At 37.1% G+C, this 12,556-nt stretch overlaps 1 long non-coding RNA gene across 5 annotated transcripts in view; it reads right to left on the minus strand.

Annotated features, from left to right (window-relative positions):
* Positions 1-12,556, minus strand: part of LOC141943459 (uncharacterized) — a 183,214-nt gene that overhangs the window by 90,209 nt on the left and 80,449 nt on the right. The window lies entirely within an intron of this gene.

Here is a 12,556-nt window from a genome sequence, read left to right on the forward strand (position 1 = left end):
ACATACACTGCATGGAAAGAGTTACCTAGTAATAAAAAACATATGAAGCTCTGAGATCAGTTCCCCTTTCTCCCTCCCCAGGTGTTCCTTCATGGTTGTGATTTGTGCACAAGCCTATAGAAAATGCTGCATATACAAGCCAAGATATACAAAGACTTTCAGGCTCCCAATCCTTATTTAAGCATCTTAACTTCGGGTTCCTAAAAAAAGAATGGGGGACCTAAATACCTTTGTAGGTCTGTCCTGCAGGATCCAACTTGAATGTTGAGAGGGGAAGGGAGTGAGGTTTTGTATTGCTGCTCACTGACCAACAAGCACCCTGAACTTTCAGCCCAAATGGTTTCTGGAATAACTTGGCATTCAGCTTTATTGCACAGATGTATTCACTTATTTAATGTATAATTACATCTTAACACTCACAAAACTGACCGTTGGTTTTGCATCCACTGTATTTCAGAACTTCCCATATCCCAAGATACTCTTTAAAATATTTCACCCAACAATCTTATCACAGAATTCCTTTTCTTAAAGTTTCTCTTATGGTCCTCATTTTTTCTTTTGCAAAACAAAACAAACACAGGCACAAGATCTTTTTAACTGATAGTGGACTTTGGCCTTATTCCACTGATAACAGTGTAGTTACACTGTTATGAACCAGTTGAATGGTTTTAATCATACAATTACATGTTCTTTTCTGAGGTAAGCAGGTTGCTGCATCAGAAACTGATCTGAGAATTAAGATTATTTCCAATAGCTTGGAAATTCTGTCCCCAAGTCCTTACTCAGAGCTTCATTTCCATTGGAGCTTTATGAAACTATTTTTCACATTTTTTCTTTTGATACCAGCACACCCACTGACACTTGCAATTCCTTCTCCCTTCATGTCACAAGCAACATTTGCAAGAGTGCTATTCAATCCTCCAATATGTGTAGCTTCATTCATCTTAATAAAAATGTCATATAGACCCAGTAGCCTTCCTATCAGAACTGCCTCCTTATTTTGTTAGCAAGCAATGTATAGTTATTTTTTCAGCTCTGTGTATACATAGTATATTTCCTTACTTTGTTTATGGAAAAGTCACATGGACAACATCCAGCACTTCCTAAAATCACCATATTACCATCTCAGCTACTTTTTCCTCAATCACTGAAACAGTTCTGTCATCAAAGAAAACAGGACTGGCTTTCTGACATTCTTTTCTTACCAACCCATGCAAAGCATTTTAGTTTGCTTTTTCCCCTTATCTTATATGGCTCCTGACAGAACCTGTACTTCAGATGTGGAACTCCTTGCTGCAGGATTGTGTGCACACTAAAAGCCTACAGGCATCCAAGAGGAAACCAGACACTATAATGAGAGGTAAATCCACTGAGGGATACTAAACACAGAGGAATACCTGAGTCACAAACTGCTGAAGATTGGAAGAGTATACTGGAAAACTATTATTGTATATATTCTCTATTTTTATTCTCTTCCTGAGGTACTCATTATCAGCCATTGCAGGGGAAAAGACACAGAGCTCAATGGAGCTTTGGTCTAACTCTTAAAAGACCAGTCCTGTCATATGTATTGGTTATTTAATAATATGTTCCCATATTTTCTAGGAGGCAAATTCAAGCTGAGCAGCCAGTAAGATGGATAATGCTTTTGCCCTTTTCCAGTTTCTCTTCCCCATAAATTCTCAGGATAATCCCTGATCCTTCACGGATTGCTTTTGCCAGACCTTTCAATACTTTGAGATTAATTTTACTGGTCTCTGCTGATTTGAACACAGATATCACATGTATCTTCCTTAGCCTGATCTTTATTTTGGTCTGTTTTCTTATCCTTTCATCAAAATTTCCTTTATCATCTTTTTTTAATTTATTTATTTAGCTTTTCTTGATACTTTTTATGTGCTCCTTTTTAAAATTCCTATTTCATGTTAGTTATTCCTACAGATTTATACCATTTTCCACATTCATCCTTATTCATATTTTCTATTTCTGCTTTAGACCCAATTCCTTTCTGACTTTCTAGTCCTCAAAGTCCTCTTAATGCATTCAGTTCTGTCTCTTCATGTGTTTTTTTAGCTCAGTTTTGGATATTATTTCCTATTTTATTTTTCTTTGAAACCACAGAACAACTTTTACTGCCTTTTAGATTAATTGGAGTTTTTCTCACTGATTTCAGAGAGCAGGAGGAGAGATTTGTCTTTTGTCCTTACACATGTATGTAGTCTGTGTGCATGCTTACAGAACCTGAGCTCACTTTGGGGGAAGTAAGAGCAGACCTTTGTGCCCAGGGACCATGGCTGGCACACAGCCTTGGCTAACCCAGACTACCACAGCCACTGCCAGAACCATCTATCTGCCAATATCTCAAAATATTTTTGTTCACACGCTGCCTTGCAGCAGCCTTAGGTTTCAGCAGTGCTGTACTAGGTCACCAGCAAATAGCTGGGCCCTATGTTTATTTTAAAACCTTTCTTTTCTAGACCACCATGTTGCAGTACAAAACGTACCTGACAGATACAAGAGTTAATCGGAAAGGTGAAAAGAAGTCACAAATGAATTTAAAATAGAATTTCATAACATAATAGTTTGAGTGTCAGCAGATGTCAACCATTATGTGGCTACATAAAAGTTTGTAACACACAATTGTTCATAAGTACTTTGAAAGATAACTGTATCCCTCTTTACCAGTTCAATGGCATTGTCTGAAAAGATTAGTGTTTGCAAAGGTTACATAAAAGGTGCACACTTATCAATTCCATGTGCTATACTTGTATGTATGTATACGAGATGCAAGATACTTCAAAGAACTGATTTAGATTCCAATCACAACAACAACTAAGCATGAGAGTGCTGCCTCTAAAATGCTTGGCAGATCAAGGCCATCATGAAAAAAAAAAAATCAAATTCATTCTCGAGACACCTCAAGAACTTAGAAAAAAATTTCTACTACAGAATTTTATCATTTTAAATTGACATATTTTACTGCCTGTATTTCTATTGCAATGTAACTAGATGCCCATGATAAAGGGAAAAAAATATGCTAAGAAAAGGATAGTTTTTCAACTATTATTTATTTGTATTACAGTAGTGCTTTAGTAGCCCCTCTGTTCAGTGATCAGTATCTCATTGTGTTTGTCACTACATAAACAAAGAAGTACAAGGCAGCCCCAGTCCCAGAAAATTCCCATCTTGGAAGCAGCCTTTCTCTATGACTTATACTCTAGTGCAATGAAATATATAGAAATATCAGATATCTTAGAAAGATATCTCATCTGGTCTGATCTTCAGCAAGGTAAAGTCAGAGGAAAAGATTTATTAAGTTTTACCCCCTAGACCAGGAGGTTCTGAACTCTGTCATGACAGGATTATTTTAGAGATTGCCCTACAACAACTGATAAGAGAATCAAAAATCCTTCAATTCTCATTAAAAAGGACAGTAGCTTCCTACTAACTATAGTAGCTTTTTGCCTCACTTGATCTCACTGACCACATAAAAAACTGGCTGAAGAAAGGATGAGAGCCACTCTCCTCACTTCAAAAGCATCTAAAATACCCAGCTCAAGACTAGGCAAATCTAGTCTGCTCTTCTAGTTGATGGAGGAGATGGGAAGCTCAGTGCAGTGTCGGTGGATTGACCAAAGTAAGCAGCTTTGCCCTCCTGTGTGTGGGCAAGGGGAGCCTGGGTAAAGGGCTCCCCAGGCTGCCCCAGGCTGGGGGCTGAGCAGCGCTGAAGAGCCTAGGTGCTCCTGATGCCTGCCCAGAACAAATCCAACATTTAGCCAAGATTTTCTATGCTGTTTTCAAGGCAGGAACCCAAGCCAATGGTTTGAATCAGACATGTTCAATGTTCTGTGTTTCTAATTAAAGCTTGCAGTTTTTATGTTTTGTTTCCAGTGTTTATTTTTAGCCAGATGATGGCTCCTTTTATTATTGCAGAAGATAATTTTGATTAATAGTTTTTTAATTCTGAGAACAAACACAAAAGGTGGAGCTTTGTGTTCTCGGTGAGCGTGGGAGACACCAGGGCATGCTGCTCTTCTCCACAAATAATTTTCAGTGTCACAAAATGCTGGCCAACGTGCAGGGGAGGGAAGGGGGAAATTTACAGCAACTAGTGTGAGCTCTTCCAGGTTAAATATAAAGGTCTAGCCTTGATATTTTAAAGCCAAAAAACCTTCTGTCACATACAGAGAAGTCCAAAGACCAATCAAGTACACTTGTGATATTTTTATCTCATGATCCATGAAAACCTGTCAAAGATTTTGTTTGTTTTAGGCATGAAATGGGTTTAACCTATTGAAATCAATTGGATTTTCTCCATTGACTTCAGTGAGAGATGACTCAGTGTACTATTCCCCAGAATCGGTTACTGTATCCTCGTGGTTTCCCAAAGCATATTTTCATATACTTTAGCTCATTAAAAGACATCAACAGAATCTAAAATTCCTTGCTAAAGGCAATGGTGTCAATCAAAGGTGATTCACAGCTACTACTACTCGGGAGCTACCTCTATTACTTTTTCATTCTGCAAATCCCTTTGGTCCATTTTCATGTTGCTTGACAGTTCAGAAGTTGTTTCTGAATCAAGTTGCTGGAAGACACATTGGTGATAGTTATACAAGCTTGTGGTGCTCTGCCTGGCAGCCCTGTGAGCTGATTTGATATTTCTAATACCCACAGTGTTTTATTACCCATTGTTCTTCATTAAATATCTTTGCTTTCTGAGCTATTTATCAATCTCTAAATGCATCTGTGGAGGCTTTAATCACTTCTGCATAGTCTCAATTCTGTTGTTTCACTAACAGTGCCTGTTTCACGTCTTTATTCTTTTTTTACAATTATGAAATAAAGGCCCAAAGTCTTGGAAAGGATCTGTATGGGTACAAGTCCCTTCTGACTATGGAGTGTCACTGAAACAGCATGGCTGTCTTCCTAGAATGGGAGTAGAGAACAACCATGTAACAAATGGAAGGAAGTGCTTTAGAGGATGCAACGGTTTTGTTAGCACATAACTTTTTTTCTGTCATTTGTTTCAAACACCCTCAAGCATGCAATTAAACCCTCAAGCATGCAATTAAATTATTAGACACTTGAATGTACTTTTGCAATTATGCTATTGGTCTGTATAATTTCCATACATAATTGTTTTAAACCAATTCATTAAACTCTTTGTTGTGCATGGCTTAAATTAATTTTAATCTGTAGCTCAGCCACATCAGAATCAATATCAAATAACTTTTGCTTGCATGTCTGTCTACATAAGGAGAACATTCTTTTGATTACAGCATTGAGGTAAGAAGGGAGATGAAGAACCCCAGAAGGTTTTACTAATTGAAAGCACTACAACTGGAAGGTAGAACGTTTAAATATTTATGGTATAGTACTCCAGAAGCATCCAAATGTGCTACATAACCTTTCTACGCACAGTGTCTCACACAGATAAACTGTATTCAACCTTTTTTGAGGTTTCAGTCTCTCAGTGATGCTTATGATTTCCAGAAAGGTCCTTTTTTTTTTTTTTTTTTCCAGAGACAGTGGTGAGAATCAAAACATGAAGTCACATACTTGTGATCTTGGATACGCTACTGAGTGAAATCCCTTTCTAGTTTACCATGATGTTCCTGTACTTTATACTTATGAGAAAAGAATTTGTCATTAACTTAATTTTCAATTATTGCAGTCTTACACTTTATCATATCCAAGACCATTATTCTACCTTTATGCAAAAGCTGGTGCATTGTCAAAGTTCTAACCATTGATGGCAGCACACTTTTTATGCTACCATACTGCTGTTGCAGTTTCTTTCCCATCTTGAAAATTATTATCCAGACAACTGATTTTTCCTCTTTCAACTGTGTAATAACAAACAATCACTGGCACATTTTTATATTTATGCGGGTTGAGGCATTAGTGAGCACAGAGAAAAGCATGCCTTTTTCACTTAGTCATTGTCTTTACATTTGAAAAATGTTATGACATTACTGACTACACACAGCTTTTCTCTTATGAAGATGTATTATTTTTCTGTGAGTGAACTTCAGAAAGCAAACCTGTTTTAAGTTGCTGTCATGAAATGATAACATGCGCATCTTTTTTCTTTTAAAACAGTCATATATTTTTCTATACTTTTACATTTCTTAAAAAAAATTTCTATTTCTTAGCAGCTATGCTGGAATTCCTATTATAATTTCATCATGAGTGATCAAAAAACTTTTTTGCTTCAGCTACAGTAGATCTTGTGGCAATTACTGTGCTCTTTCCTGGTACTTAAAAAATAATTTATTGACCAAATAAAATACAGAAATTCATATTAATGAGTCAGCTGTTACTTATTCTAAACAATTTGTCTACTCTATATGCCATATGTGTTAGGATTATACTCCAAGATATTTGCCTATACACACACACTGTTTATCCAGTAAAAAAAAAAAAAAAAAAGAAAATAATCTTTGAACAGTTGAAGCCAGGGCATATCCTAGCTACAGTTCCTTTAGAAAGACTGCAGCTATTTTGCAAATGCATTTGCCACTTACCCTTTTGCATTTTAAGTGTTTGAAATCTTTGCCATGCATGTTGCTAAAGAGTCTTGGGAACCTTTGATTTTAAAGGTGTTGCATAAATGCAAATTGGTATTGCTTGAGCTCACTTACCCATGCCTTTCTTTTCAGACAGAACTTGGGGAAAAGAAGACACTTTTAGCAAAGAGGCTTTAGACTCAGTCACTCCTCAAATCTCCACTTGAGAAGCAAATGCTGTCATATTTTCATTAATCCCTACCAGTCCTTGGTTCTTTTCCTAGCTTTTACCAAATACAAAAGAAAGAGTCTTCAAGGACTGATCTCCATGTTGGAGCTGATGGGTTTCTACTCCAGTTTTTTGAGGCAGATCTTTCATTTCCTTCTGCTTCAAAGCATCACCCTCTTCTGCCGCCCAGAGGTTTTCTCAGGTGGGAAGTGTCCTATTCTGCAGTCCCACCAGCAGCTTAGAAAGTGCTGACATGTTGCACATCCCAATTCTGCATGCTATCCATTGAAACTCTGGAATAAACATGGCAGCTTTCATAGGCAGCAAACATTTGCTGTTTATAGAACTGTTAATGAAATGTGTCCAGAAACGTTCTTTCATGTTCTTTACCTGAATCATACATAAAAATTTAAAGATCTGCATTAATATTTTCTTTTTTTTTTTTTTAACAGGAGAAATCTAAAATTAAGCCAAATGAGTGATTTCCTATTTCAAATTCGCAAGACAGTGAAATCTTCAAACAATCCAAAAGAAAATGCTATAGTTTGAGGGAAGGAGCTCTGTGGATAGGTTTTACTTAAAGATTGGATTTCTTTTGGTTGAATTCTACAGTGAAAACAGAGCTCAATTAAAAGTTTCATTAATTAGTATCTCTGCAAAGCATTGGTTTCTTGACTCAGCCCTTCTTTTATTCTGGCAACTAAAGAATTAATAATGTGATAGCCCTTTTAAATGAGTAATGAATGGTCTTCCTGTCTAGATGTACCAATATTTTGGCCTTGACACAACCAACAGCAGCCATAAGAAAGAAAAAGTTTAAGTAAGATATTGCATTTACCTTATCCAGCTCATTTCAGGCACAGGTCTAAACCCACTAAACACCCCTGCAGCACAATTTTCTGGACTAAAATGCACCTACAAATCCATGATCTACAGACTCAGACAGCTTTCTACAACAGAAGCTTTGTACCTTTGCTCAGCTGTAGCTCTTTAATCATGTCTTTTTTTGAAAGTTAAATTCAAAAGCAATAAAACACAAATTAAATAAAACTAAATTTTATACTATGCTGTTTGCCTGGCAAATCTTCTGAAAGAAATATTTGAAAGTTTACCAAATAGATCAAGTAATTATATTTTCCAGACTCTGGTTTTATCATCATGTAGTTTAAGCAATGATAGATGGCTTTTGGCCATTACTGGTCAGATAAGTACCAGTCAAAGGACTGGAAGACTGTGGTGGTGGTGTTGATATTGCTGGTGTTGTTTTAGTTCTAGTCTAAGTTGATGTGTGTATCTTGAGATGATTTTCAGTTGTTGAAAAACTGCTCCATTTGTCTTCCTTCTACTGGTAAAAACAGATGGGTCCAATTCTTCTCCTAAACACAAAGGAATTGACTATCTGAGGGCAAAATGAAACCCATGTGACTTTACAAATTCGCTTATACATTCCTTGACATTTAAGAATACACATTTTATATTTTTTCATAAAAACATTCCAAAACCTGCATTAGACATTTTAAAGTTGCAGATGTGCCAAAAAAAGAGGCTAGGACTTTGTGTGTGTCCTTTGCACACAGTGTAAGATTTCCCTTTGAATTTTCCCAGGTCCCACATTAAAAAAAGGAATAATCTGTGATGATACTTAATATTTTTAACAGACTTTACTGATATTTGACAGTCCTTCAGAGTGTGCATAGACGTAGTGTGTTTTTTTCAGAAATTTCAGTATTCATGCTACAGCTATTCGAGTTAACAGTTTTAAGAACAGGACAATACTAGTACATAAGTTCTCATCCTGCTCCAAAAAGAACAAATGCCCTGGATATGACTCCAAATATACCTCTCTCGTGGGCTTCTCTCATATTAACTTAAATTACAATGAACCATAACAGTGCATATTTTCTCTAGAACTTGGCTGTACCTCAGGTCTCTCCTATGGCTCCTTCTTTTTTTTGCTTCCCTGCCCATTAGGGATACTGAAAGTCCCTTTACTCTGGCATTGAAGTCAAGCATCAGTGAAGAGTTAGTTTTGCCAACACAGATACAAGTTTTCTTTATCAAGTCTTTCAAGCAAGATCCTCTAAGCAGACTCCATAAATTAATATATTCTTGAGGTTCTGACTCCTTCTACAGCACAATAAAAACAAGACACAAAAATAGACCATTGCACTTAAGGCAATAGGTATTACTTATACTTGGTCATAGAGAAAGTGCTCTGCTAGTTCACTGTTTAAATTCTGAAATGATGACATTATGTTAGATTTTTGTAGTGCTGAATTCAAATTCAGATTCTAGTCTTGCTTTGGTTTCATACCAGCCTAAGTGTATTCCAGAAATAGTGTTTCCACACCCATTTGCTATGGCTAACACTGGTGAATATCAATATTAAAACAAGAAGAAATGATCCTTCCAGGAACAAACAAGGGTATGTACAAGGAGTAATTTGCTGTGTTCTAGCATCTTCAGTTATTGGCAAGAGCAAGTCTCCAGATCTATGTTTGCAACAAGCTATTATGTTGTATGTCATACTATTTCTAAGAATCTCATCCACTTAAAGGAGATAGTTTTGAAGGAGCTATTATTTGTTGCTTTTGGGAGCCAAACTAACTAACTGCCTTAGTATTCAGACTTTGTTTTCAACAATCTGGGCTCATATTTATAGGAGTGAGACATTTAAACTAGTATTGCGATGCCATTCCTTGGAAATATTAACTCATCCCTACAGATTAAATCTTCTAAAATATAAAACCTATTGCAGCAGATGCTCAGCTGCAATGTTATTTTTTCCTGGGGTGAAAAAAGGCAAAAGTGTTATTAGTTTGTCTTTTTTAATAAGCAAGTAAAAATTGATTTTAGAAATTTCTTTCTTTCTGTTCAGAAAACAATAATTCCTGGGAAAAGAAAAAAGGAAAAAAGAAAGGAAGAGGAAGAGGAAGAGGAAGAGGAAGAGGAAGAGGAAGAGGAAGGGGAAGGGGAAGGGGAAGGGGAAGGGGAAGGGGAAGGGGAAGGGGAAGGGGAAGGGGAGGAGGAAAAGGAGAAAAAGAAGGAAAAGGAGGAAAAGAAGAAAAAGGAGAGAAAGGAGAGAAAGGAGAAAAAGGAGAAAAAGGAGAAAAAGGAGAAAAAGGAGAAAGAGAAATAGACTTTCCTCCATTAACTAGAACGATACCTTTATCTTAAGTGTGTGGGCAAAATTCTGGTTATCTTTCAGAAAAAAAAAAAACACCAGGCACAAATGAGCTCAGGCTCATAACACTCTTCAGAAATTATATTCTTGCTGAAATATGCTCTGTCAAAATGACTGTATTATTTCTGTTCTTCATTAGCTGTCACTTAGATGTCTAGGAAAACTGATTTATTATTACATGCATGTTCAAGTCATATACAACACGAGGCAAATGAATGCATTTTGTAAAACCAATAAAAGGGATGGGATTAAGTTTTGGATCCTAATAATGTTAATATTGTAACACAGATATGATCGATTTGAATATTCTATGTATCTATTTGAAAGTAGTGTTAAATACTAGTGTGGAGAATATATCTCAGTTATAGCTATATCATTAACAATAAACACAGAGTGCGCTTTTCCATTGCATTTTTAGACCTTGTTATATATTCACAGTATTATGAAAAGTTATTTTGCTGGGGATTGTTTAGCTTATGAAGCACTCAGGAACAGCTCAATGGAGTGGGGGAACCCAGTCCTGGCTTCAGCAGGAGGTTTCCCGAAGTAAATCCTGTGGCGTCTGTCCTGCCTTGGACCCCGCTCACACAGACACCCCAGCTGGGCTGCCAGCGCCCTGTCCCATACCCAGCTGCAAGATCAAAGCTTTGCTAGCTCACTGCCGTTGGATTCAGTCTCCACAGTCTCAGTCTTCTAGCACTGGAGATGAGCACTGCCATCCTTACAAGTAAGGAAAACCGAGCTGCGGGACAGTTGGTTTATTTGCATACGGCCACACAGCAAGTTGGTGATAGAGCAGCGCAGGAGCTGGGGAGCTGCTGGACCGCGCGAGGCCACGAGCACACCGTCTTGCTGTAGTGGTCAGGCCGTGCGCCAGTACAAGCCGAGACATTCTAGGATAAATTGGCAGTACGCACTCTGCGAAGTTTTATTCCATTTATTTTATTATGTAGTGAGTGATACAGCAAAATACCCTATCTTAAAAGGATATGAAAAAGCCTTACACATTCACTGAGGCTTTATACCAATGAATGCCAGCATGAAGAAATGGAAGCTGGAACAAACTATTAAAAAAGTAATAAGATAAATTAACATCTTGAAAATTAGCTCCTTTTGTCATAAGAAATAGTTATAAGAAACTTGTAAGTTCATAATTTTCATATTTTAGATCACATTTTTAATGCATATAATGTATTTATATAAACTGTGTTAAAATGCTTAACAAAAAATTTAGGTGATAGGTTGGATGGCAAAGAAAGTGATCTTTTTAGAAGTCCCACATGGAGAAGGAATTTTGACATGTTCATTAACTTGTAGGATGAAAACAATTCACTGATATCTATTTCACGTGTTAGCCTCTGGCCCTCAGGTAGGCAATAGGACTGTTCAACTTGAAGAAAACAAGATCTTTAAAAAAAAAAAAAAAAAAAAAGGAAAGTACTTGAAAAAATTACCCCGGAAAATCTGCTTAATGCTGGCAGTATTAAGTCATGGGCATAGCTCTGTGGCTTGGGACTCTTGGAGCACTGTGCAAAAACTTGAAACTGGGCCTCTGGGTCCCTGGTGACAGAATCAGTGTAATGTTACAGGAATGCTCGTGTTTTTTGAACACAGGGAAGACTTAAGCAGTTGATCCCTGCTCCTTTTCTCTCCCCATTCTTCTTTCCTTTGCAGAAATGTCATTTATTTAATTAGAATAAATGGGCGACGCTAAGTATTTGAACCAAATCTGGGATGTAGCAATATTTGGATGTGCCCTCAACCACAAACTCAGCATGCCCGTGCCTCTACAATGTTGACTTTGGACTCCTGAGAACCCAAGCACAACTGGGGCACTTGGGGCAGGACAACTGGATAAGAAGAAAAAATGTGAGGGCCAAGGAGCTTGACTAAACATTGTGTTCCAAAAGGCAGCTCTGTACACAAAGACGAAGGGGAGAAATAGTTTATTCAAGTGGCTCAACACAAAACAGATGGTAAGATTTCAACAGAGTAAAGGACTGATGGGTAGTTAGAGCAGGCAGGCATACTCAGAAGACTGAGACCCCAGAACTGATACACTTAATACTATGATATCCTATAAGACTTAAACTTCTGAAGCCAATTTGAGTATTTCAGTATTTAAATGACAAGTAGGGTTTCCTCAAAGGAATCTGACCTGTTTCTAAAAACAGTTTCTGTGTTTCTAAAAACAGTTTCACAGTTCAGATGTTGCCTTTCGTGGTATTTTTTAAATTTTCACAATCGTCACAAAAGCAGAGAGCCAACCTAAAGGTGTTCGGTACCTTCTATGGGACTTTCCCATCTCCAGGCAGGCTTCCTGGCCTAGGAGGCACCTTTCCCTCTAAAGTTTAGACAATGAATATCTATTGACTTAATGCACTGTCCTTTTTTTCACATTCTTGAGAACCACCTCCAAATGTCCTCTAGGTAGAGAAGAGGAAAAAGTAAACTAGTGGGACATAAAGAAAAAAAATCCGAGATACAACTTTGGCTTCTGATGACAGAAGTGATGAGATTTTTTATTTTGTCAAATTTAGAACAAATTCTAAAATCATGTTTTTTGGAGACAGAATAGAACTCAAAACTATTGAGCCTAAATTTCCTTTTGCTTCTGGTAAAATGCAAGTT

The sequence above is a fragment of the Strix uralensis genome, chromosome 4 (genome assembly GCF_047716275.1).
Source record: "Strix uralensis isolate ZFMK-TIS-50842 chromosome 4, bStrUra1, whole genome shotgun sequence".
NCBI lineage: Eukaryota > Metazoa > Chordata > Aves > Strigiformes > Strigidae > Strix > Strix uralensis.